The sequence below is a fragment of the Heterodontus francisci genome, chromosome 18 (assembly GCF_036365525.1).
Source record: "Heterodontus francisci isolate sHetFra1 chromosome 18, sHetFra1.hap1, whole genome shotgun sequence".
NCBI lineage: Eukaryota > Metazoa > Chordata > Chondrichthyes > Heterodontiformes > Heterodontidae > Heterodontus > Heterodontus francisci.
The window spans coordinates 22332674-22359239 of NC_090388.1; the positions used below are offsets into that span (position 1 = coordinate 22332674).

Sequence of the window (26566 nt, forward strand, 5' to 3'; positions counted from 1 at the left end):
TGTTTTCAGTATTTTAGACAGTACAGTAGCCAGTTAATGTTTTATGGAAAAAGTCTGATACTTTGATTACTAGTATTTGTGTTTTCTGTTGGGTTAGTTGAACATTTTTGTGTTTGAACTATGTGCAGTTAAGTAGTTCTACGTTTTGGGAACAAACGCATTCAAGAATTCGTAGAAATGTAAGTTTGAGTGTAAGGGTTGATGGAAGGGTTGTCTACTCTGTTCAATGAAAATATGAAAACATATAAATTAGCTCAGTCTGAGACATGACTGGAAAATTCCACTCACCAGCCGGTTAGGGATGAATGTCTTTCCAGCTAAAAAACAAAGCAATTGGGCAGCTTGAGAGAAATTTGGTGTATTTTTATTCTTTTATTAGTCCTTTGTGGTTTCATTATTTCTTTTTGTATCTGATTCTTTGACCTATTGCAAACTGTCCACCACCAATGACAAATGTGTGCATTGTCTGTGTCAAAGATGTGTTTTATTCCTTTATTATATTATCTTGTTTAAAGTTCATAATCGTAGTTACTTTTACCACATGGAAAGTTAATTTAAAAGTTTAATTTAAAAAGTCCCACTGATCTGAGGGTACTGATTACAGTGCTTGAATGGTTAAGTACTGGTGCAGTGAAAGTCATGCATGCCATTAGATGTTATAGATGCATTCAAGCTTAAACCAATTGAATTCTTCCATCGCTGGTTCACTGGAATGCTAGTCCTCCAAAATGTCAAAATTTGGATGTAACCCAGGAGCTAGAGAAGAATGTAAGCTTTTATGTATTGAAAAATATTTAGCCTTGCTAGTGGGAAGGAATAAGTAAAAGTCTGTTTTTATGAACTTATTTCAACTCTTTAAGCAGAGGTAAAGCTATGGATTTGACATAACAAAACAAAGTAATAAAAATGTGTATGCATGAATATATTCCTCTAATCTCGTGAATTTAAAAACCTTCCATGATTGTTAGTGTTACTGCTGTAATGATAGCTCACAGAAGCAAACCAAACATCAGTATATATTTATGTACAAACTATTCCAGAATTGATTTTAGAGGCACTTTGGTTGGGCGAGCTCATAGAATAAACAAAATATCTCACCAGGTACACTGAATTCCGGGCATTCTTTTACTTGCTTGAAAGGCCGTCATAACTTGCTATAGCCTGGAGTACTTGGGAGTTATGGAACTCTGGTACTTGTGAAAGTATTGCCGTGAATCTCATTATTCAGGTACTCCCAATTTTAAAATATATCAACAAAGAACTTGGATAAATTTGGCAGATCAAAGTTGCTGGTGAAGCAGCTATATTGATCTGAAAATTGAAAAATTTTAGATTGTGGCGCTCTTAAATAAATGTGGCTGACTTCATAGAATCAAAAGTACATTTCTTTTAGTTGTTAAGGCCAAGTGTAACTCTGCGGGTCTTGTCTCAGTGTTGCGTTTGGTTTAAAAGAAATCTATTTTTGAATACAGGATTGTTAAATACGTCCTATTTTTATCCGACATCTATTCTAAAATGTGTTTGGTTTTCTACTTGTCTTTATTGAAGGTGTACTTTTTATTCAAAAACATTTTTTTTTCTAGCATAGTTGATGTTACAGTTGTCGCAGACTGATTGCTTTTCAGATTGGTGGAAGTGGGAAGGCAGAGTTGTGTTTCCAGCTCATTACCACTCTTGACTTGAGGAACGTAGAAGATGGTCCCTGCTTATTTAAACATGTTAAAACATGTTAATTAAACAGTTTATTCGGTTAAGAATAGATCTATTAATACAATAGCATATGCCTCTGCTGACCAGCAAGTACCGTAACCATTAAGGCTCAGAGCAAGAGCTGGGAAGTGGGATTAGGCTGGATAACTCTAATTTGACTGACACAGACATGATGGGCTGAATAGCTTCCCTCTGCTGTAAATTTCTAGGATTCTATGAACCGACAGTGGTGTTTGCCGTGGTAGAAATGATAAAGATAAAAAACAGACTATTATTCAGTGTGTGCCTGAATTCTTTTAAAACTTTGAAATTTAGAAATTAGGCTGCACATAATTGCAGCTGATGGACAGCACTAATGGCACAAGGTCAACTCTTCTAACTGGCCTTACTATCATCACAAAAAAATGTTCAGATGAAGCAGGCCATTTGGCCGGCCTAAGCACATCCATTCAGAATAAATATATGTTTACATTCCAATCCCCATCATGTCATCTGTCTTTTGAATAATTCTAAGGTTTTACGCTTTCCCTACCATACCCTGAACACCATTGAAAATATTGATCACTCTGTGCGAAGATATTCTAACATTTATCCCAAATTGCCTTATTAGCAGTTTTAACCTATTCCCACCCCTTGTTCTATTATTATGGTGCAGCTTAAAGTCCTCAGAATTATCTTACCTAAGCTCTTGTGTGCTCTGATTACATCGGCTCTCCATTGTCTCCTTTCAAGATTAAAGAATCTCTCTTTCCCCAATCTTTCCTTAAAGCTCAATCCTTTGACAGTAGGAATCAATCTTGTGCCTCTTCTCAGTACCCTCACTGTGGTTTGAACGTTTCTTTTACGTCTTAGTGTCTGAAACTCATTTTCTCTAATCCTTAGAAATAATTAGGTCACATGTTTTAGTGGTGTTGGTTCTGGGTGAATGTTGGGCAACACACCCTACTCTTTGAATAGCACTATGGAATCTTTTGTATCCACCTGTTTTATCCAAAAGATGGCACCGATGACAAGGCAGCACTTCCTCGGTACCTCATTGAAGTGCCAGCCTGGATTATATGCTCAAGGCTTGTAGTGGGACTTGTAGCCATGACCTGCTGACTGAGTTGGGAGTTCTACACTGAGCTATGATGGCACTTCAAAGTATGGATACAAGGTAATGCCATCGAAGAATGAGAGATAATTAGTTTTGAAGAAAAATGAAGTTGAGTATAATGAGAAGTTTAGACAGTCTTAAATTTTGAAAACCATGTTTTAGTATTAAGGTGTAACTATGGCACTGGGTGATGAGATTACTGGATGATTAATTTTAAAAATTCCAATATGTAAGCATTTAAATAATTTTTAAATCCACACAAATGTCATGCGTTGAGGCAAAATGATGTGTATGTGCGAGATAGCGCAGTTTTATGTTGGGACAAATTAATGGTCTGGTATGACATGAATGCTAATGCCTGTTCTTTGTTCATGTATCCATTCAATCAATCACAGTCACTGTTCTAAATCACAGAAATGGAACCAAAAATAGTCAAGTTCTCTGTAGTTTTTGAACACCCAGAAACTACCTTGTACTGACTGAAAAGGTTTCATGGCATTACAGTTTCAAATGGGTTGGTATAGTGGTGTTTGATTCACACGATGATGTGGTCAACTACTGGGAATGATTTGCTCCTGGAGAACCTAATGTTTTGCTTGTAAATTGCCTGCAGTTACCACTGAATAAGTAATTCAGGTGTGTGCTGTTCTATTAATACAGTTATTTTTAACTGGATACACTGTTTAAGCAAAAAATTTGTAATTTATAAATCTTAAGAGAATTCAGTGTTTTACTGGACTTTACGCTTTCCCTACCATACCCTGAAAACCATTGAAAATATTGACCACTCTATGTGAAGATATTCTAACATTTATCCCAAATTGCCTTATTAGCAGATTTAACCTATTCCCACCCCTTGTTCTATTATTATGGTGCGGCTTAATGTCGTTCCTCAGAATTATTGTACTTAAGCTGTTGTGTGCTTTGATTACATTGGCTCTCCATTGTCTCCTTTCAAGGTTAAAGAACCCCTCTTTCCCCAATCTTTCCTTAAAGCTCAATCCTTTGACAGTAGGAATCAATATTATGCCTCTTCTCAGTACCATCACTGTGGTTTGAAGGTTTCTTTTACGTCTTAGTGTCTGAAACTCATTTTCTCTCATCCTTAGAAATGATTAGTTAAAATGTTTTGGTGGTGTTGGTTCTGGGTGAATGTTGGGCAACACACCCTACTCTTTGAATAGCACTATGGAATCTTTTGTATCCACCTGCTTTATCCTAGAGATGGCACCTAACAAAATCAGTAATACAAAAGCAAAATACTGCAGATACTGGAAATCTGAAATAAAAACAGAAAATGCTAGAAATACTCAGGTCTGGGAACATCTGTGGAGAGATAAACGATGTTAATGTTTCGGGTTGATGATCCTTTATTAGCAATACTATTTTAAATCTATATTAAGTAGCAGTCCAGTGGCACAGGTGAATAGTCTGTCCTATGGAATGGTAGGATGCTAACTCATGTCCATCTCACTGCATTCATGAGCTCATTGGACTCTGCTCTTCTGGGGATAGTCACTTTGTTGATCTTGTACATCGACTGACAGTGAGGGATGAATGTAGGTATGCAAGAAAGGGAGATCTGTATTTCTGTTTGAAGTTGTCCTGAATGATCACAAACATCTTGGTTAATTTTACTGATGCTAATGGAAATTGTATGCTTTGATTTAGTGTCCTGTACTTCGGTTGGTTTTTGAGTTTGAAGCTTATTAAAAGATGAGTATAATTCTTTTTCTTTCTTTTTCTTTTGGGCCTCCTTATCTCGAGAGACAATGGATACGCGCCTGGAGGTGGTCAGTGGTTTGTGAAGCAGCGCCTGGAGTGGCTATAAAGGCCAATTCTAGAGTGACAGGCTCTTCCACAGGTGCTGCAGAGAAATTTGTTTGTCGGGGCTGTTGCACAGTTGGCTCTCCCCTTGCGCCTCTGTCTTTTTTCCTGCCAACTACTAAGTCTCTTTGACTCGCCACATTTTAGCCCCGACTTTATGGCTGTCCGCCAGCTCTGGCGAACGCTGGCAACTGACTCCCACGACTTGTGATCAATGTCACAGGATTTCATGTCGCGTTTGCAGACGTCTTTAAAGCGGAGACATGGACGGCCGGTGGGTCTGATGCCAGTGGCGAGCTCGCTGTACAATGTGTCTTTGGGGATCCTGCCATCTTCCATGTGGCTCACATGGCCAAGCCATCTCAAGCGCCGCTGACTCAGTAGGGTGTACAAGCTGGGGATGTTGGCCGCCTCGAGGACTTCTGTGTTGGAGATACGGTCCTGCCACCTGATGCCAAGTATTCTCCGGAGGCAGCGAAGATGGAATGAATTGAGACGTTGCTCTTGGCTGACATATATTGTCCAGGCCTCGCTGCCATAGAGCAAGGTACTGAGGACACAGGCCTGATACACTCGGACTTTTGTGTTCCGTGTCAGTGCGCCATTTTCCCACACTCTCTTGGCCAGTCTGGACATAGCAGTGGAAGCCTTACCCATGCGCTTGTTGATTTCTGCATCTAGAGACAGGTTACTGGTGATAGTTGAGCCTAGGTAGGTGAACTCTTGAACCACTTCCAGAGCGTGGTCGCCAATATTGATGGATGGAGCATTTCTGACGTCCTGCCCCATGATGTTCGTTTTCTTGAGGCTGATGGTTAGGCCAAATTCATTGCAGGCAGACGCAAACCTGTCGATGAGACTCTGCAGGCACTCTTCAGTGTGAGATGTTAAAGCAGCATCGTCAGCAAAGAGGAGTTCCCTGATGAGGACTTTCCGTACTTTGGACTTCGCTCTTAGACGGGCAAGGTTGAACAACCTGCCCCCTGATCTTGTGTGGAGGAAAATTCCTTCTTCAGAGGACTTGAACGCATGTGAAAGCAGCATGGAGAAGAAAATCCCAAAAAGTGTGGGTGCGAGAACACAGCCTTGTTTCACGCCACTCAGGATAGGAAAGGGCTCTGATGAGGAGCCACCATGTTGAATTGTGCCTTTCATATTGTCATGGAATGAGGTGATGATACTTAGTAGCTTTGGTGGGCATCCGATCTTTTCTCGTAGTCTGAAGAGACCACGTCTGCTGGCAAGGTCAAAGGCTTTGGTGAGATCAATGAAAGCAATGTAGAGGGGCATCTGTTGTTCACGGCATTTCTCCTGTATCTGACGAAGGGAGAACAGCATGTCAATGGTCGATCTCTCTGCACGAAAGCCACACTGTGCCTCAGGGTAGACGCGCTCGGCCAGCTTCTGGAGCCTGTTCAGAGTGACTCGAGCAAAGACTTTCCCCACTATGCTGAGCAGGGAGATTCCACGGTAGTTGTTGCAGTCACCGCGGTCACCTTTGTTTTTATAGAGGGTGATGATATTGGCATCGCGCATGTCTTAGATATAATGCAGTGTTAGATAATCTATAAAATGAGCTATGCTGTACAGATTCTGCACCCTTTGCAGAGCAAGTTTATAACAATGAGCACAAAACAGGGTTTTAAATCAGTTCTCTGCACATCAATAAATGGAAATTTGGGAACTGAATTCATTGGAGAAATCTGAAGTGAAAATAAAAGAAAGGATTAGTAAACATAAAGGTAGAGTGTAGGAGGTCATTCAGATTAAAGTTAGGCAAGGGTAGTAAGGAATATGGAGTCAAGGTGGGTAGATAGAGTGAAGATACAGATCAGTGGCGATCGAATTGAATGGTGGAATGGACACAAGGGACTGAATGGTCCACATCTGTTCCTATCTGCCTAGCTGGTCCTAGGTTCAGTTCCTGCTATGTGCCAAGTTAGAGTATCTCAGCCAGCTATGACTACAGTTCGTCATAGCACTCCTGAGCTCAAGAAGGTTAACTCAGCAGGAGATTCTCTTTTCTGATTGTTGTCCAGTGACTCCTGACGGAAAGTTTATGCATTTGGTTGGCTTGCTTACTTGTAGTACAGCTTGCTTATGCTCACTTTTATAACATATCTAAAGATTAGTCACCTTGTCCAGACTCTGGAGGGCACCCAGCAGCCACTGAACACTCTCAGCAGGACTCAATGCGTTTAGGAGAGGAGTTAGGGAGGAAATGGAGGGGAGGGAATAAAAAAGCATTAGTAGAAAATTGACTGAAAGCAGAGATTATTGAAAGGAGATGGTATGTCTGATATTAGTGCCATCCACGAGAGCAAACTATAACACTGCCGTTATCAAAACATGCAAATGTTTATTTTCTCAGGACAGATATTCATTTGAATCTAAAGTAAATTACTCCAACAGCTCATCATGGCCTGTGGGGGCAATCAATTACTTGAAGTTGAAGCTGGAGTTTTGCAAGAACCAAAAGAATTTATTGAAAGGTTTGAAAGTTCTCAAGCAGCAGGGTGTTCCCAGCTTGTGGCAGAGTGGTTTGGAGTGACCTTTTTAAAAGAGTCATGCTAAAATATGGCAGAAATACACAAATAATAATGAGTTATTAATTTAAACAAATTAACTATTTAAATATGAAATCTGAGCTATTTTGATAGATGAACTAAATGTATTCCTCTGAGAGTTATTGGACTAATAAGCAGCATGGATAATTTCCATTTCTTTGTAATTAGAAAGAATTGTATTTACAAATTACCTTAACAATTTATTGATTAAAAAATGTGGTCATTTTTATTCTAATGTTCTAAATTCATAAATTCTAAAACCAAATCTTTATTTTTTTTTGTTTTGCCCGGGAGCAAATAAAATTGAGCTTCTAAAATGAGAAGGGTTGTATGAAGAATAAAATGATCAGAACAACAAAAATAACTTGCATTTTATTGCTTTACCATGGTAAATGCCCCAAGATGATGCTTGGAAAGGAAACAGATGTTGAGTAGAATTAAGAAATAATCAAAAACATGATTGGTTTTGAGGTTTTTAAAGAAGGAGGGAGAAGTAACAAGGTTTAAGAGAGGGATTTCAGACAAGTGCTGAGGCAACTTGACAGCTATGTTACTGATGGTGGAGCAGAGCCCCTCAGCGTCTGTAAGAACCATGGGTAGGGATGCAGGCCTGGAAGTAGAGTAATAGACAAGATATGGTGTTTGAATGAGCAGTAGATAAAATGAGCCTTTTTTTTTTACAAAAAAGGAAAAATGCAAAATACCAAAAAGTAGTCTATATGGGTGTTGGAATTTGGCTCTGTAAATGTGCAAATTACATTATATTGGATATTACCGTACAAATAATGCAAAATGAACTTTGTTTGTGCTGTGGGGGATGGTATGTTACCAAGCTTTTGGAAATATATAGCTAAGGCTCTATAAGTGGGAAGAGTCAACCAACTCAAATCGGGTTTGTTTCAAAGCTTTATTTAAATAGTGCCACCATTACAAAAACAAAATATTTCCCACAATCAGTCTTATCTTTGCACAAATTCACTCAAATTGTAATGGTTGCAGCTAAAGAAGTAATCTAAATATTACTATTTTCAATTAAGTGCTAAATTGACTGAGTTGGTAGATTCTTGTCTTGTTAAATTTTGTTTGCTAACAGTCCTGTGAAGGGCCTTGGACCGTTCTCTTACACTAAAGGTGCTTTATAAGTGCAAGTTGTTATTGTTATTGTCTGAGTCTCGAGGTTGAGAGTTTGGCTTCACTTAAGGACTTGGGCTGACACTTCAGTGCAATACTGAGGGAGTGCTGTATAGTCAGAGGTAGGTTCAGGTGGATGGCACGGCTTGAAGAGTGGGAAGTTCTCCAACATCCTTCCTTGAACCAGCACCACCAAAAACTTGTTATTCATTTTCTATTTGTGGGCTCTTGCTATGTGCAAATTGGCCACCACATTTGCCTACATAGTAGTGCTTTGGGATGTTCTGAGGCTGTGATAGGGTGATGCATAAATGCATCCTTCAGATATGTAAACCATGACCTTTTGAATAAGATGTTTCAGGTGTGTGACTTTAACAAGTTTTTATTATGCCAAGCTTGAGTTCCAGGCAAGACAGAATAATAATTTGAATTCATTCATTGATAGTTGAACATCTACTAAGTTTTAAGGTTGATCGTACATTTAATATTTGGAGCTACAGTGACCAGAATATTACTGTAATATTTAAGCTGAGAAGTGACTTTTGCAAAGCTTGGGTTTATGAATCCTTAGGCTACTGTGCTTCAAATTGCATTCCTCAAATGACATAGAAGCAGTCATTGAATGAGGCAGAAAGAAATTGAGAAAATGTAGAAATCACAGTGATGAGTACTAGAAAATGGGCCAAACAAATTCTGTCTGTCCCAAATGGATTTCCTTGGCATAGCTGAGCTGCCTCAAAATCAGTGAAGGTTCCCACTGTTTGGATTACATAAAGGCTCGTTATTCATTTAATTTCTTTTGATCTTGTGGCTGGAAGTCACAAATGCTATATTGTCACCTTGGTGCCAGGCTGAAAGATATCACAGAATGATTCGGAAAATGTCTAGGACAGAAGGGAGCGAAGCTGAAAGTCATAGTCCATGTTGGAATGAATGACATGAGATCTTGTAGAATGTGTATAAGTAGTTAGGCACTAGATTGAAAAAAAAGACCTTATGGATAGCAATCTGTGGTTCATTTTCTGTGTCATGCACAAGTGTAAGCATTGGCTCAGTGGTAGCACGTTTATCTCTGAGTTAGAAGAACATGAATTCAAGTCCCATTCCAGAGCCTTGAGCATGTACCTTAGGATGACATTCCACTGCAGTACCAAGGGTGTACTTTGTTGTCTTTGGATAAACTGAGTTATACTAAGGCCTTATCTATCATCTTAGGTGGACATGAAAGATCCCATTCTACTATCTGAAGAAGAGCAGTTGAGTTTTCCTAGTATCTTGGCCAACGCTTATCCCAAAACCAACATCATTAAAGCAGCTTATCTGGTCATTTATTTCATTGCTGTTATGAGACATTACTATGTGCAAATTGACTGCCACATTTGCCTACATTACAACTGTGATTGTTTTTCAGAAATACTTAATTGCCTGTGGAATGCCCTAAGAATGTGATAAGTGCTATATAACAGCATATTATTCTCTTCTCTAATGTGCTGGACAGATTAAGGAGGGGAAGATTAGGAAGATCATCACATGGGTCCAAGGCTGCTGATGTGGTAAGGGTCCAGCTTCTTGGAGTGTTGTAGTGAGTTCTGGAACAAGGGAAGGTGATGCATGTGGGAGTGCCTAGCCCTGAACTTGTATCTTTCCCTAGTTTCTCCCCTATCTTCCCTCATGCCCTATCTGAGCTCATCTTGTCCATGAGACCCACCTCCTGCTCCCTCGATCCTATTCCCAACTTCCCATCTCAGTCCCTGTGTTACCTATATTGTCCCTTTCTCCTTTAAATCTGCCATCATCACCCCCTCCTTAAAAAAAAACCCTTGTCTTCACTGCTCTTGCAAACTACTGTCCTATCACCAACCTCCCTTTCATCTCAATTCCTTGAACATGTTGGTCCCCAAATCTGTTGACATCTTTCCCAGAACTCCTTGTTTGAATTCCTACAATCAAATTTCCGCCCACTGTATCGAAACAGCTCTCATCAAAGTCACAAATGGCATCCTCTGCGATTGTGACAATGATAAACTTTCCCTCCTCATCCTTCTCAACCTGTTTGCAGACTTTAACACAGTTGACCGCACCATCCTCCGCCAACGCCTCTCCACAGTTGTCTGGCTGGGTGGGACTGCTCTCACCTGGTTTCATTCTTATCTATCTAATTGTAACCAGAGAATCACTTGCAATGGCCTCTTTTCCTGCTCCCTCACAGCTATCTCTGGCCCCCTCCTATTTCTCGACTACATGCTGCCCCTTGGCATCATCTGAAAGCACAATGTTAGTTTCCACATGTATGCTAACAACACCCAGCTCTACCTCACCACCACCTCTATCGACTCCTCCACTGTTGCTAAATTATCAGACTGTTTATCCGATATGCATGAGCCGAAATTTCCCCCAATTAAATATTGGGAATACTGAAGCCATTGTTTTTGATCCCTGCTGCAAACTCCGTTCCCTAGCTACCGAGTCCATCCCTCTCCCTGGCACCATTCTAAGATTAAGCCAGTCTGTTCGCACCCTTGGTGTCACATTTGACCCTGAGATGAGCTTCCGACCTCATATTCGTGAGCCATTACTAAGAATACCTATTTCCACCTCTGTTAACATCGCCGGACTTTGCCCCTGTTTCAGCTCAGCGGCTGTTGAAACTCTCATTTGTGCTTTCGTTACCTCTAGACTTGACTATTCCAATGCTCTCCTGGCTGGTCTCCCACATTCTATTCTCCGTAAACTTGAGATCAACCAAATCTCTGCTGCTCCTGTCTTAACTCGCACCAAGTCTTATTCCCTTATCACCCCTGCGCTCGCAGACCTACATTGGTTGTCAGTTAAGCAACATTGTGATTTTAAAATTCTTATTATTTTCAAATCCCTCCATGGCCTAGCCCTTCCCTTTCTCTGTAATCTCCTCCAGCCTCACAACCCTCGAGATATTTGCACTCCTCTAATTATGGCCACTTGAGCAACCCCGATTTTATTCGCTCCACCATTGGTGGGCGAGCCTTTAGTTGCATAGGCCCTAAGCTCTGGAATACCCTCTCTACATTTCCCTGCCTCTCTACCTTGCTTTCTTCCTTTAAGACACCCCTTAAAACCTACCTCGTTGACCAAGCTTTTGGTCTTTTTTTATTCTTTCATGGGATGTCGCTGGCTAGTCCAGCATTTATTGCCCATCCCTAATTGCCCTTGAGAAGTTGGTTGTGAACAGCCTTCTTGAACCACTGCAGTCCATCTGGTGTGAGTATACGTACAGTGCTATTAGGGAGGGTGTTCCAGGATTTTGATCCAGCCACAGTGAAGGAACGATGATATATTTTCAAGTCCTGACGGTGTGTGGCTTAGAGGGGAACTTGCAGATGGTGGTATTCCCACGCGTCTGCTGTCCTTGTCCTTCCAAGTGGATATGGTCATGGGTTTGAAAGGTGCTTTTGAAAGAGACGTGGTGAGTTGCTGCAGTGCATCTTGTTATTTGGTACACACTGGTGCCACTGTGGCCGATCAAGCGGGCTGCTTTGTCCTGGATGGTGTCGCGCTTCCTGATTGTTGTTGGAGCCACACTCATCCAAACAATTGGAGAGTATTCCATCACAGTCCTGACTTGTGCCTTGCAGTTGGTGGACAGGCACTTGGGAGTCAGGAAGTGGGTTACTCACTGCAGAATTCCTAGCCTCTGATCTGCTCTTGTAGCCGCAGTATTTATGTGGCTGCTGCAGTTCAATTTCTGGTCAATAGTAATCCCCAGGATGTTAATAGTTGGGGTCTCAACGAAGGCAATGCCGTTGAATGTCAAGGGGCGATGGTTAGATTCTCTCTTGATGGAGATGGTCATTGCCCGGCACTTGTATGGCATGAATGTTACTTGCTGCTCATCAGCCCAAGCTTGAATGTTGTCCAGGTGTTGCTGCTTATGGACACGGACTGCTTCAGTATCTGAGGAGTTGCGAATGGTATTGAACATCATACAATCATCAGCGAATATCCCCACTTCTGACCTTATGATAGAGGGAAGGTCATTGACGAAGCAGCTGAAGATGGTTAGGCCTAAGACACTACACTGAGGAACTCCTGCAGCAATGTTCTGGGGCTGAGGTGATTGGTCTCCAATGCCCACAACTATCTTCCTTTGGGCAAGGTATGACTCCAACCACTAGAGAGTTTTCCTCTGATTCCAATTGACTTCAATTTTATTCGGACTCCTGGGTACCACACATGGTCAGATGCTGCCTTGATATCAAGGGTAATCACTCTCACCTCACCTCTTGAGTTCAGCTGTTTTGCTCATCTGACCTAATATCATCTTATGTGGTTTGGTTTTTGATAATGCTCCTGTGAAGTGCCTTGGGACGTTTTATTACATTGAAGGCACTATATAAATATAAGTTGTTGTTGAACTGAGACTGTGTTAATATCCTTGCAGAGAAGATAAATAGAACAGTGAGGGAAGATTCAAATTGTTATGGGGGTGAGAGAAGCCCAGACTTGAGGTGACAAGAGTGGGAGAGCAGGATTAATAAAGCAGTTGGAATAGGAGGAGAATACTTAGCATTTTTAAACATTGCCTCTGTCATGGTTCTGGGATTTGATCAGGCCTTAGTTAACAGGTTCTTGGTTCCAGTTAGTCCTTGGTAAAATGATTCTAGGATCTGCTTAGGTTTTCAATCTAGTATCATTAAAGATACTTTCAGTTATGGTTTGGTATTGAGATTTCACAGAACATAAAATAGTTTATAGATTTTTACTTTTGAGTATTGGTTTTAAAAATGATGTAATATATATGGACAGTAAAAGAAACAAAATTATGTAGACTATAAAATTGATTCCTTGCATGTTTGTATATAACAGTGAAGGCTATTCACGTATTCTGAACTTTAGTTGCAATAGAAATTTATGTATCCAGTACTATGTGTTCTATAATTACTTAATGGAAAATTGTGGAATACAATGGAGTTTATTCTACTCTGTGGGAATTTCATGATTTGTGACTTTATGATTCAAAATAAATTCTGCACTAAACAATTCTTAACTGCAGTCATTCTGTAGTGAAAATATAGATATTTGGGTAAATATGCTTGAGCATATTAAAATGCAGTGTTAATTGGCATTCTATTTATAAAGTTATATCCTCGTTATATTTTTTTTAATTTATTTTTTATTTTAGAGATACAGCACTGAAACAGGCCCTTCGGCCCACCAAGTCTGTGCCGACCAACAACCACCCATTTTATGCTAATCCTACATTCATCCCATATTCCCTACCACATCCCCACCATTCTCCTACCACCTACCTACACTAGGGGCAATTTACAATGGCCAATTTACCTATCAACCTGCAAGTCTTTGGCAGTGGGAGGAAACCGGAGCACCCGGCAGAAACCCACGCAGTCACAGGGAGAACTTGCAAACTCCGCACAGGCAGGACCCAGAACTGAACCCGGGTCGCTGGAGCTGTGAGGCTGCGGTGCTAACCACTGCGCCACTGTGCCGCCCCAACAACTGTTTTCAATTCTGGATTAGTTTCTGTATCTCGATCATGAGACTTGGACTACTTACTAGTGGACTGAATATAAATATAATACTATGGCCAGTATTAGCATGCGAGTAGGCTGAGCACTTTTAAACTTTTTGTCAGGATATGTTGATATCTGGGTTGAAATCAGGGTCATTTTTGGGGCATTATTGAATTCGTTTGTGAGTACCTCATCAAGGCTTTAATTCAGGTTTTCCCAAATAAGTGGTAATAATTATCAATGAAGATATTGGGATCATATCGTATCTTGGAAACATTGCAAGATGCATTTATTTGCTTTAGGCTCGGTAACATTACTGTAGCAGTGCTGTTTCTTAAGAGGGAAAAAAGGGGTAAGTCAGTACAAACGTTTATAAAGATTCATGTACACGAACATTCTTCTGTCCTAATGATGCGTTGCATCCCTGGCTGGCTGTATTTTTGTCTATCTGTTACTAAATGTTATTAGCCTCATCACTTGAGGGATTCTGATGGTGGTTCAGGCAAGTTAGTCAATTCTATAGATCAGCTGCTTATTGGTGGTGTTGGCTTTGTTTTTATTAGTCATATGGTTTTTGAGTTGACCAGTACACGAAGTAGGGTCGATGGGATGGGCTTAACCGCTTTTTTAATGCTTTAGCTGACTCTTCGATCAGCATATTTTATCAGTCAGAGAAGTGGGTGCGTACTGTAGTTTTCCTAGGCTACTAACAACTTGCTTTCGTAGAATCATAGGATGGTTACAGCACAGAAGGAGGGCATTCAGCCCATCGTGTCCATGCTGGCTCTCTGCGAAAGCATCTCAGCTAGTCCCACTCCCCCGTCTTTAACTCGTAGCCCTGTAAATCTTTTCTCTCTACTTTCTCTGATTTTTTTTTTCCTCTCTGTTAACTCTCTCACAATTCTCCACCAAGCCTTCTCAGAGCTCATTGTACCTCAGTCTTTCGTGACAGTACTGGGGTGCTCTGTGCTGGTTTGGCAGTTCAAAGGTTTTATGTCTTTGCTTTCTCTCAGCTGTCCACTTGTGACCCAGTAGCATTCCGTTGTTTTCAGGTACCGGAGATGACTCAATGACCATATCGGATTTTTTTCCCCCTTTTTCTCACATTTCTAAAAGATCCTGGATGAAACTGAAATTGGACATATTTTCTTTAGCTAACCTCCTGACCTTACAGGAGTTGCAAAATTGTGCAATGGATAATGTATTAGTAGGATTGATGCCATTGAGTTCTGATTGTGGATTCTTTATGCACTATAAAACCATGCTGCTTGTTAAGCTACTGTGTTTTGGGTGATTCGCCTAGTACAATAATTCAATTCCACATTCGCATATGTCTGGATATTAGGTTTCCTGCCCAAATATGTGCAGCTTTTGTGGACTGCAGAAAATGAATCAGTTGGGTCTTTTGTCCCCTCTGAAGATGTGCTTGATTGTGTTTCTTCACTGGGGAGCGAATGCCAGTAGCAGGCAGAGTGTGCTCATTGTTGTTAATTATTGGACATGTCCTTCTTACAGAGGTTAAGGGCTATTCCACATGCCCTATTGCCACAGCAAGAGCTAATGTTAAGCTGGTAGCCTCTAAGGATGCCTACCTAGCACTGTGGAGTGTTCTACACTTCTTTGCCAATTGCCTGTTTTGGGATAAAGCGGGATCTGCATTAAGGCCTTGGTTAACATGGGCCTTCCTAATCCTTAAGGCACTTCGTGGAGAATGTCTTTTTTAAATTGAAAAAATAAAGATCTGCAGCCCATTGTACAGGCTGCCAAGGTTGAAAGGGGTCAAAGACTAGGTCAGTGAATCAAGAAGCGGCGATTAGCTCGTATATGTTCAGCTTTTTTTTGAAAGTCTGACGACTGTGTGAGAAAAATAAATGAGCAATTTCATAGTTTTTAGGAAAAATGAGTTTGATTAGGAGGTACTGTGATGAGCTTCTATTTCAGCACGATGAAGACTTAGAGAGGAGGAAGGTTGTGTGGGATGCTGTATTTGCATTAATGGACAATCAGAAAGTTCAGAGGACCACTGATCACAGTAGTGAGTATTAAAATGAAGAGTTGAGAGGAAAGGACAAAATTAGGCCATGGAGGAAGAGAGAAGCTTGAGACAAGAGGTGAGAAAAGGATCCCCGAGCCGACAGGGAACTTTTTTGTATCTTGTAAAGGAGTACAGGAGACATGTTGGAAGAGCCTGTACAGATATGGGAGCAGTTTTCAAATCTTGACAGAGGGCATTATAGATTTTTGAGTTGTTAAAAATAGAAATGTTTGCACAAAACAGGAAATTGATCTTCACATGCGATGCAGGAGTTCAATTTGAGGTCAGAGGAGAGAATTGGAATGTGGTAATGAACTATGATTATTCAGCACAAGCATAGTCCATTTTTCAAACAAAATTTTCCACATACTTTCTTTCCCATGCTCTTTTATTCTCGAACAAATTGAGGATTTTCTTTGTGCTGACCTGTCTGTGTCTTGCAAACTTTAAACACAATAGAAAAGCTTCTGTAAGTCTGGAAATTACCAGAAATCTGCCTTTTCCTCTGGCAGGTTTGTGAAGACAAGTACAATAAATGCAAAATTGTGCTCCCCTTCACCCCCACTCCCCCACCATATCTTGGAATACATAATATGATTCATTCACTTCCTTATTGGAAAATATTAAGCAAAACAAATGAGTATATTAATGGATGGGTGCATATTTTGGGGGTGATGACTGTGTTGAGCATAGTAAATGATGTAAGTGCCTGGATTGGAATCCTTTGTTGGAAGACATCAGTACAAAGACAAACGTGCACATTTTTAACAGTGTATTTTTAACTACATGTTTCTGTTTAGTCATCATTTGGTTTTTGTGTGTTGGGTTTGATAAAGTTGCTTGATGTTTCTTTTGACTTTAGATTGCCAGAGGATCAAATACAGTGCGTAATTCTTGTATAGCGCATTCACAGACTGATATTTTACCTGATGTTGGTTCTTTATGTGAATCCATTGTAAAAGGGAAGAAGTTTCATGTATCCCCTTTCACCTCAGTTTTATTACTATCACCAGAACTTTTTGGTGGGGGTTGCAGATCTCCCATGGCATTGCTCACGAGTAAAAATGTTTTTAAAAATGACAACATAAATTTATGCCACATATCACTACTTAAATAAAAGTTTTTTACTTCATTCATGGGATGTGGTCATGGCTGGCAAGGCCAGCATTTGTTGCCCATCCCTAATTACCCTTGAGAAGGTGGTAGTGAGCTGCCTTCTTGAACTGCTGCAGTCTGTGTGATGAAGGTACTGTTAGGTAGGGAGTTCCAGGACTTTGACGCAGTATGATGAAGGATCAGCGATATATTTCCAAGTCAGGAAGGTGTGTGATTTAGAGGGAACTTGGAGGTGGTGGTGTTCCCATGTGCCTGCTGTCCTTGTCCTCCTAGATAGTAGAGGTCGCGGGTTTGGGAGGTGTTGTTGAAGAAGCCATGCATCTTGTAGATGGTACACACTCTGGCCACTGTGCTCCAGTGAATGTTTAAGGTAGTGAATGGAGTGCCAAGCATGCCCTTGAGAAGGTGGTAGTGAGCTGCCTTCTTGAACTGCTGCAGTCTGTGTGATGAAGGTACTGTTAGGTAGGGAGTTCCAGGACTTTGACGCAGTATGATGAAGGATCAGCGATCCTTTGTCTTCCAACAAAGGATTCCAATCCAGGCATTTACATCATTTACTATGCTCAACACAGTCATCACCCCCAAAATATGCTTTGTCTTGAATGGTGACGAGCTTCCTGAATGTTGTTGGATCTGTACTCGTCCAGGCAAGTAGAGAGTATTCCTTCCATCACATTCCTGACTTGTGCCTTGTAGATGGTGAACAGACTTTGGGGAGTCAGGAGGTGTCACTCACCTCAAAATTCTCAGCCTCTGATCTGCTCTTGTAGCCACAGTATTTATGTGACTGGTCAATGGTGAGTCCTAGGATGTTGATGGTAGAGAATTTGCAGATGATAATGCCATTTAATGTCAAGGGGAAGTAATTAAATCTCGTGTAGGAGATGGTAATTGTTTAACACTTATGTGCTGCAGATGTTACTTGCCTCTAATCAGCCCAAGCCTGAATGTCCAGGTCTTATTGCGCAGAGTATTTGAGGAGTTGCGAAGGGAAATAAACACTGTGCAAACATTAGGGCACATCCCCACTTCTGACCTTATGATGGAGGGAAGTTCATTGATGAAGCAGCTGAAGATGGTTGGGCCTTGGAACTACTGCAGCGATGTCTTGGGACTGAGATGATCAGCCTCCAAAAGCTGCAACCATCTTCCTTTGTCCTAGATATGAATCCAACCAGTGGAGAGTTTTCACCTTCAATTCAATTTGACTTCAATTTTGCTGGGTCTCCTTGATGCTATACTTGGTCAAATGCTGTATTGATGTCAAGGGCAGTCATTCACAGCTCGCCTGTGGAATTCAGCTTTTTTCACCATGATTGGACCCAAGGCTGTAACGAGGTCTGGAGCTGAGTGCTCCTGGCAGAACCCAAACTGAGCATCGTTGAGCAGGTTATTGGTAAGTGTTGTTGATAACACTGTTGACGACACTTTCCATCACTTTGCTGATGATCAAGAGTAGTCTGATGGGGGCTGTAATTGGCTGGATTGGATTTGTCCTGCTTTTTGTGGACAGGACATACCTCGGCAATTTTCCATAATGTCTCGTATATGCCAGCATTGTACCTGTACTGAAACAGCTTGTTTAGAGGCTTGGCTACTTCTGGAGTACAAATCTTCAGCACTACAGCCAGGATGTTGTCGGGGCCCATAGCCTTTGCTGTGTCCAGGGCACTCAGCCAATTCTTGATACCAAATGGAGTGAATCAAATTGGCTGAAGGTGGTGAGAGCTCAGGAGGAGGCCACAATGGATCATCCACTCGGCACTTCTGGCTAAAGATGGGTACAGTCACTTGCTGTTCACTCCAGTGATTGATGATGGGGATGTTCATGGACCCTCCTCTTTTTAGTTAATTGTCCACCACCGGTTACGACTGGATGTGGCAGCACTGTAGAACTTTGATCTGATCTGTTGGTTGTGGGATCGCTTAAGCCTGTCTGTAGCATGCTAATTCTGTTTATCATGCATGTAGTCCTGGGTAGTTTCCCACTCACTGTACATTCTGAAGCTTCACTAGGTTGGCACCTCATTTTTAGGTATACTTGGTGCTGTTCTGCACACCTCATTGAACCAGGCTTGATGGTAACAGTAGAGTGAGGGATGTGCTGGGCCATGAGGTTACAGATTGTGGTTGAATACAATTCTTCTGATCATGGCCCACAGCAACAATGAATGCCCAGTTTGGAGTTGCTAGATCTGTTCTGAATCTATCCCATTTAGCATGGTGGTGCTGCTATACAACTCAAGGAGTGTGAAGATGATAATTTGTCTCCAAAAGGACTGTGTAGTGGTCACTCTTAGAGTGCTGTCATGGACAGAGAGATATAGATAGATTGGAGAGGATGAAGTCAAATAGCTTTTTCCATTGTGTTAGTTGTCACCATCTGCCTCAGGCCTGGTCTGGCACCTATGTCCATCAGGACTCGGCTAGCTCAGTCAGTAGTGGTGCTTTCGAGCACACTTTTAAATTCATTGATGGGTTGTGGGCATTACTGGCTAGGACAGCATTTATTGCCCATCCCTAATTGCCCTCGAGAAGGTGGTGGTGAGCCACCTTCTTGAACCGCAGCAGTCCATGTGGGGTAGGGACACCCACAGTGCTATTAGGAAGGGAGTTCCAGGATTTTGACTCAGTGACAGTGAAGAAACAGCGATATAGTTCCATGTCAGGATGATGTGTGGCTTGGAAGGAAACATGCAGGTTTCCCATGCAAATGCAGCCCTTGTCCTTCTAGGGCTGAATGGCCTACTCCTGCTCCTATTTTCTATGTTTCTATGGTAGATGTCATGGGTTTAGAAGGTACTGTCTAAGGAGGCTTGGAGAGTTGCTTCAGTGCATCTTGTAGATGGTACACACTTCTGCCCCTGTGTGTCAGTGGTGGAGGGAGTGAGTGGCACCCCATCCACAAACAATCAAGCGGGCTGCTTTGTCCTGGATGGTGTCAAGCTTCTTGAGTGTTGTTGGAGCTGCACCCATCCTGGCAAGTGGAGAATATTCCATCACACTCCTGACTTATGCCTTGTAGATGGCGGACAGGCTTTAGGGAATCAGGAGGTGAGTTACTCGCCGCAGAATTCCTAGCCTCTGACCTGCTCTTGTCGCCACGGTTTTTATATGACTACTCCAGTTCAGTTTCTGGTCAATGGTAACCCCCAGGATGTTGATAGTGGGGGATTCAGTGATCATAAAGCCATTGAATGTCAAGGGGAGATGGTTAGATTATTTCTTGTTTGAGATCGTCATTGCCTGGCACTTAGTGATGGCCACTGAAGACATGCACCCAAAATACATTCTGTGCCCTCAGTGCTTCTTCCAAGTGGTGTTCAACACGGAGGGGTACTGATTCATTGGTATGTGGGTGATAATCAGTGGAAGGTTTCTTTGCCCATATTTGACCTGATGCCATGAGACTTCATAGGGTTTGGAGCCAATGATGAGGACTCCCAGGGCCAATCCTTTCCAGCTGTATACCATTGTGCCGCCACCTCTGGTGGGTCTGCCCTGCTGGTGGGTCAGGTCTTGGAGGAGCTGGAATATTGAAAGGTATAATTCTGTGAGTATGACTATGTCTGGTTGTCCTTGACCAGTCTGTGCAATGGCTCTCCCAATTTTGGCACAAATCCTTAGAGCTAGTGAGGAGGAATTTGTAGGGTCGACTGCAAAATCCTGTCCAACTCGATGCATCAGTCGATACCAGGTGCTGCTGTGTTCCTATATAAACTCTGATTTTAAACACAGTTGTAGTGGTTTGGTACAACTGAGTGGCTTGCTCGGCCATTTCAGTGGGCAGTTAAGAGTCAACCACATTGCTGTTTTACATATCCGCCTGATAAGGACAGCAGATTTCCTTCCCTAAATGACAGTGAACCAAACAGGTTTATTACAACAATTCGGTCGTTACATGGTCACCATTACTGATGCTTTATTCCAGATTTTTGTTTATTTACTTAACTGATTTTTATTTCCCCAGGCCTCCATATTATTAGTCTTGTAACATAACCACTCTGCCAGTGGTTTTGAAAGTGTAGTCCGCCAGAGTCCTCCAGGTGGTCCGCAGGCTGGTCCAAAATGCAAGTCACTCGTGCAGAACAGGCCTGAACTCTCATGCCCGCCGCTCGCATGACGTCACACAACCAGACCGGCTCCTGTTTGCGTGGCACAAGTCAGCATATGTGCAAGCAATAACAATGTAGTTTTATAAGCAAAATTTATGTGACTGTTGATTTTGTTTGATTAGTATTGATGTAAGATAAGTATTAGTTTCTCAAGATTATTGTGATGATTTTGTAACACAGAATGTTTCAAATAAATGTGTTTTCTTGTATTATACTATGACAATGTCTATACTTCTGGCATGAATTAATAATTTACTTTGATAAAATGAATGCACATAAATGTATTGCGTTTAGTAGCGAAAAAGCAGCAAAATATTTATAGATTCATAGATTGAATCATAGAATGGTTACAGAACAGAAGGAGGCCATTCAGCCCATCGTGTCTGCGCCAGCACTTTGCAAGAGCAATTCAGCCAGTTCCAATTCCCCACCTTTTCTCTGTAGCCCTGCAAATTTTTCCCTTGCATCAGCAGAGACAGACCTCAATGAACATAGTTCAGTCCTGGATGTTAACAGCAGAATCCAACTGCTGTAGTTACTTATGAACTCACTGGTGTTTCAGCAAAGTAGATGACTGAGTGAATCCCTTCCCACTCACAGAACAGTTGAATGGCCTCTTCCCAGCGTGAAGTTGCCAGTGTCTCAGCAGGTGGGATTACTGAGTGAATCCATTCCCACACATGGAGCAGGTGAATGGCCTCTCCCCAGCGTGAAGTCACTGGTGTTTCAGCAAGTGGGATGACTGAGTGAATCCTCTCCCACATTCGGAGCAGCTGAATGGCCTCTCCCTAGTGTGAGTGCACTGGTGTGCAGTGAGGTGGTCTGATCGCCTGAACCCAGTCCCGCATTGAGAGCACCTGAATGGTCTGTCATCAGTGTGAACACGTTGATGGGACATCAGTTCCCTGGAACTTTTATAGCACTTCCCACAGTCTGGACATTTAAAAGATCTCTTCCCCAGTGTGAACTCGCTGGTGTGACAGCAGGTTGGATGACTGAGTGAATCCCTTCCCTCACACGGAGCAGGTGAATGGCCTCTCCACAGCGTGAACTTGTTGGTGTGTCAGAGGTGGGATGAAATAGTGAAATTCCATAAATTCCCATTAATTCAGATTTTTTTTGTGGTGGCAAGCATAAGTGGGTGGGGTAGTACCAGTAGGTGGACCGCAGGGACTTCAGCCCTGCCTAAATGATCCGCAGATGACAAAGGCAAGAACCACTGCACTATGCTATCATACCTCTCATAACTAAAGTTATAGCATTGACCTAGCAGTCCTGGTATTCCCCACAATGTTGTATTATTTCATTATCATTTGCTTTGTCATTGCTGCAATTTTCCCCTTTTCCAAATGGTGTACGCCGTCACCAAATGGGTTCCACTAAAAGCATCAGTGTATGCACTGGAGCAGTGGCGAAACAATGGTGTAGTGGAGGAGTCAGGGACTGAAAGTGAAGCAGCTGTGTACATTCAGAGTAAGAAGTCAGGGCGAGATCATTGGCTGGAGAACACCTGTAGCACCGTCAGTAGGTAGAGGTGAGAGAGTGGCTGTAGGGAGATGAGATGGAAGAGCAGTTGCTTTTACTACATAAAAACAATCCAACATGCCCCTGTCTGGGTAAAGCACAAACAAAGATAGCTTGCCAAAAGCATAATGGAGTCATGTTGCATTATGTAGATAGACCAGTCAAATTGCTACATAGCAACACGGTTTCATTGTTTTCAATAACATAAAAGTTGTTCAGTGCAGTATTGGAGACACAGCTTCTGTCTTAAGAGGGAGTAAACCTTGAAGACCTTGGTGTTCTATTATTGCCAGCTTGGAATTGAGACAACATGAAGCATGATAGAGACATGCATAAAAAATGTTATAACGAAGGTTACTTTTGTATGCCTTTTAAATCTATGTACTGAATAAGTAATACTTTTGTGGAAACTCCACATAATTACCTAGAAATGTGAGAGTTGTAGTGGTGTGTGGAAGGAGAGAGTGTGAGTGTTATAGGGCAGTGAGACATGCACTGTCAAACTTGCTAAGTACGAACTCTTTCTAATTTCAGATTTAACTCCCCTCTGTGAAGAACTTTTACCTGACTACTTTGAAAAAATTCAGCAATATTTAATTGTTCATTTACTGACTCATTAAAGAGGCAAATTGACAGACTAATTATAATCTAGGAGAAAGTTTTTTTGGAAAAGAAAATCTTTTTTTGATTCAGCAGTATTTGGAATAAATGATTGAAGACCAGTGCAGACCTGCTTTGATTTTAAATTAGAATTCGAATGTATAATTGAGTCATGTGGGAGTCTACAATGACGATAATTACTGTTTGAAGCAAATATATTTTTTCCTTTAGCATAAAATATATTTACTTAACTGTATGAAATCAAAGGCAGAGAAAGAGTTTTACCTTACTGTGTAATTTGTCATCTTTGAACTTACTGTGACTAATCATCATGTTTACATGAGATTTCAAATAAAGCTAAATAATGTCAAGAAATATGGCTATATCCTAAAGTTGTGCATGTTTTTTTAAAAGATAAATGTAAATAGTCCAACTTATGAGGTTAAGTTTATGCATAGTTTATCTCCAACTGCAATTAATTGTAGAAACGCCTTTTGTCGTATGTAATTTTAAGCTTATAGCTTTGGTCTGAAGTCTCTTGCAAAAACATTGGGAGGAAAGAAAATGCACAATTTTGAATAAATCTGTGTTTATTTCAGATTTCCAGCATCTACAGTATTTTGTCTTTCCCATAAAGAGCAGTATATTTTAACCAAAAAAATTGAAGATTGGTGACACGGTCATATTGGATCAAGCATTCCAATGATTTTATTGTTTGACTTTATTTTCTCTGGTTGGATTGGTTGCCCATGGAATGTGGAGTATACTGTACCTTCATTCAAAGAATTGGAACAAGAAGCTGCTAATGACAGTGTCCTTGTTGTGTTACATATTTGAGTTATACATATCCTTGGATTTGATTTGAAGAAGGTTTGAGCCAAGGCCTTAACAGTTTCTGACATAGTCTATTTTCCCAAAAAATAAATTGGTTGCAACTCTTAAACAGAAAGCAAAATACTGTAGATGGTGGAAATCGGACAGCAAAAACAGGAAAAAAAAGGTGGAAATACTTGGGAAGTCAGGCAGCATCTGTGGAGAAACAGAAGTCGGTCATTCAGCAGTTCAGGTCTTAAGAATTACCTAGGTAAACTGGATGTATTTTTGTTTATAATGTCATTTGTTTTTTATTTTAGTTTGAATATGTGCTGCGTGCTTTTTAAGCTGTGTTGCAATAGTATTTTACCATGTAGTATATTTACTTATGTAACCTGTAATTAGAGTAATTTTTATAATGAATTTTCATTCCAATTTAAATGAGTTGAAGTAGAAAACTGTATGGAAAAAGTTGTACACATTCAGCACAACGCTGTATAAATATTCAAAATAGGACATGGGCAAGGGTAGGAGGGAAAAAAACGAGCTCAATAAAGTGAATTTCCAATAATGCATCTTGAATTCCAATAAATTTTTCCTGTTGGTGTGTACAATGTGGTCAGCCTGATCCAGAATTGGCACAAATACAGCTTGGAAGGGGTTTGTTGTAAAAGCAGCTGCTGTTATTTACAAATTATTACAAACATTGACTCTTCCTTGGTTTTAAGCAGAACATTGAGGGAGTGTTGATGGCCAGGGTCATATTTGTAGATTGTTAGATTCTTTTCAATTAATGTTCGTTATTTTTATTCAATAGGAATTGCACCTGAAGTGTTGAGATTTTATGTTCAAGAGCTAGTGCAATTCTGTAACTTTAGATAGATTTACTATTGTGTCACCACTGCACCCTGCTTCCAGAGAGCAATCACCCTTCATTGCTTTTCTGCTTTGACAGTCAAACTCCAGACATGTGCTGGGCTTTGCTTTTACATGGAAATCAATAGAACGCAAATGCCGGCTCCCTGCATTTGCATAACTAAAATTGTCTTGCTTATCCCAACAGTCGAATCATATAACCACATTTTTAAGGACCTGAGCTGCCATTGGTTTTGGGAACTGAGGCTCGTTTACCGAAGGAGAGCTGGATGTCTGCAGTCATCTGCACTGCAGTACTATGAATGTGTTTTTTATAGCTTTTGAAGCCAGTTTGTCCTATTGACGCCTGCTCAAACAACGCACTCAAATCCTGGAATTAATTTTTCGCAATGTGGAAGGTTCTGGCTACCCTGGCAGCAGTGTCAGCAGGGGCTAGTTCGAGAGCTTGCTTTGCCATAAGGAAGCGAAGGCAGAGAACATGATTTGCCAACAATCACAAATCCTGGCATCTGTTTTTTTTTCTTAGCAATTCAAATCCAAGCTAAACACAGTTGCATGAACAATCTATGTAGCAGGGCACTATATCTGACCCAAGATTTAAGGAAATGCAGCCTTTTCCTTTTGGTGTCAATTGTGACCGAAATTTGGCTTCAACTAGGCCCCTGTCTAGTTTTTGAAAAAATGATGTGGGAGTTGAAGTAAACTCTTGGCCCTGTTTGAAGTGATACAAAAGTTCAGATGCTAGCATAGACAGCTTTAAAAGACCAGCTGGTCAGAATAGGAGTGCTTGGTTGTCAAGGTTACTGTGGTTGTTAGGAAAAGAATGCAGCCAAGAGGGCAAGTTCTTGATGTGTGAGCTGAAGGAAGGAATTTGGTGTGATCATGCATCAGCCCTTCTAATCACACACTCAAAGAAAGCTGTATGGGCATAATGCAGAAACTGCAAGTCTGTGCAGTGGGGCTTGTGTGTGGTTATAGTAATTTTTTCCCTCCAGTGGGGCGGCAGGCTGACAGCACACTTTCTTTAAAAGCTGGCTTTTATTCACTGCTACCAGACAGAGACTTGTTGTCACTGGACTGTGTAATTTTGTGAATAGTCTTCACCTGGTGATTGACAATGCTGTTCGGTCATTTGATGAAAGGACGGGCAGTAGAAGTATTTCATTACAAAATACAAGTTTAATGTTTCTGTCTGCATCATATTCTATGATTTTATGATATTATCCTCCCAGCATTTACCTTGCTTTAACTGTGTCTGAAAATCAATGTTGCAAAATATGAGGTTCGGATAAAGTGATGTCATACCTAATTAGTCACAAGCTGCAAGGGCAAATGAGTTACAGGTCTGCTGTCATTGGGAGTGAAAGGAATGAATGCACAAGTACAGGTTGCTGCAACTCAACTCACCTTGTATATATTTTGACTTTTTTGATACATAATCTTTGTTAAAATGTTCCTAAATATTAGAGCGTGCAAACTGAAGAATCAAGATCTAACACACTTTCGGTCTGCTGTGTACCTCATTCCCTGCTGTTAAAAAGCAGCTTTCTAGCCGTAAGAGCTGGTGGTGTAATCACATTCCTAATATCATTTCACTGTGGCCAGAGCAAGGAAAGCTGCAGTTGAATCCAGTGATAAATGTGGGCAAT

The 26566-nt window shown here is 41.1% G+C and overlaps 1 protein-coding gene across 1 annotated transcript in view; it reads left to right on the forward strand.

The window, feature by feature from the left end:
• The first annotated feature begins 750 nt into the window (after nucleotides 1-750).
• Nucleotides 751-26566, forward strand: part of frs2a (fibroblast growth factor receptor substrate 2a) — a 77223-nt gene continuing 51407 nt past the window's right edge. Inside the window, exon 1 of the mRNA XM_068050404.1 lies at nucleotides 751-768. The gene's annotated coding sequence lies outside the window, so the exon portion shown is untranslated. The remainder of the gene's footprint in view (nucleotides 769-26566) is intronic.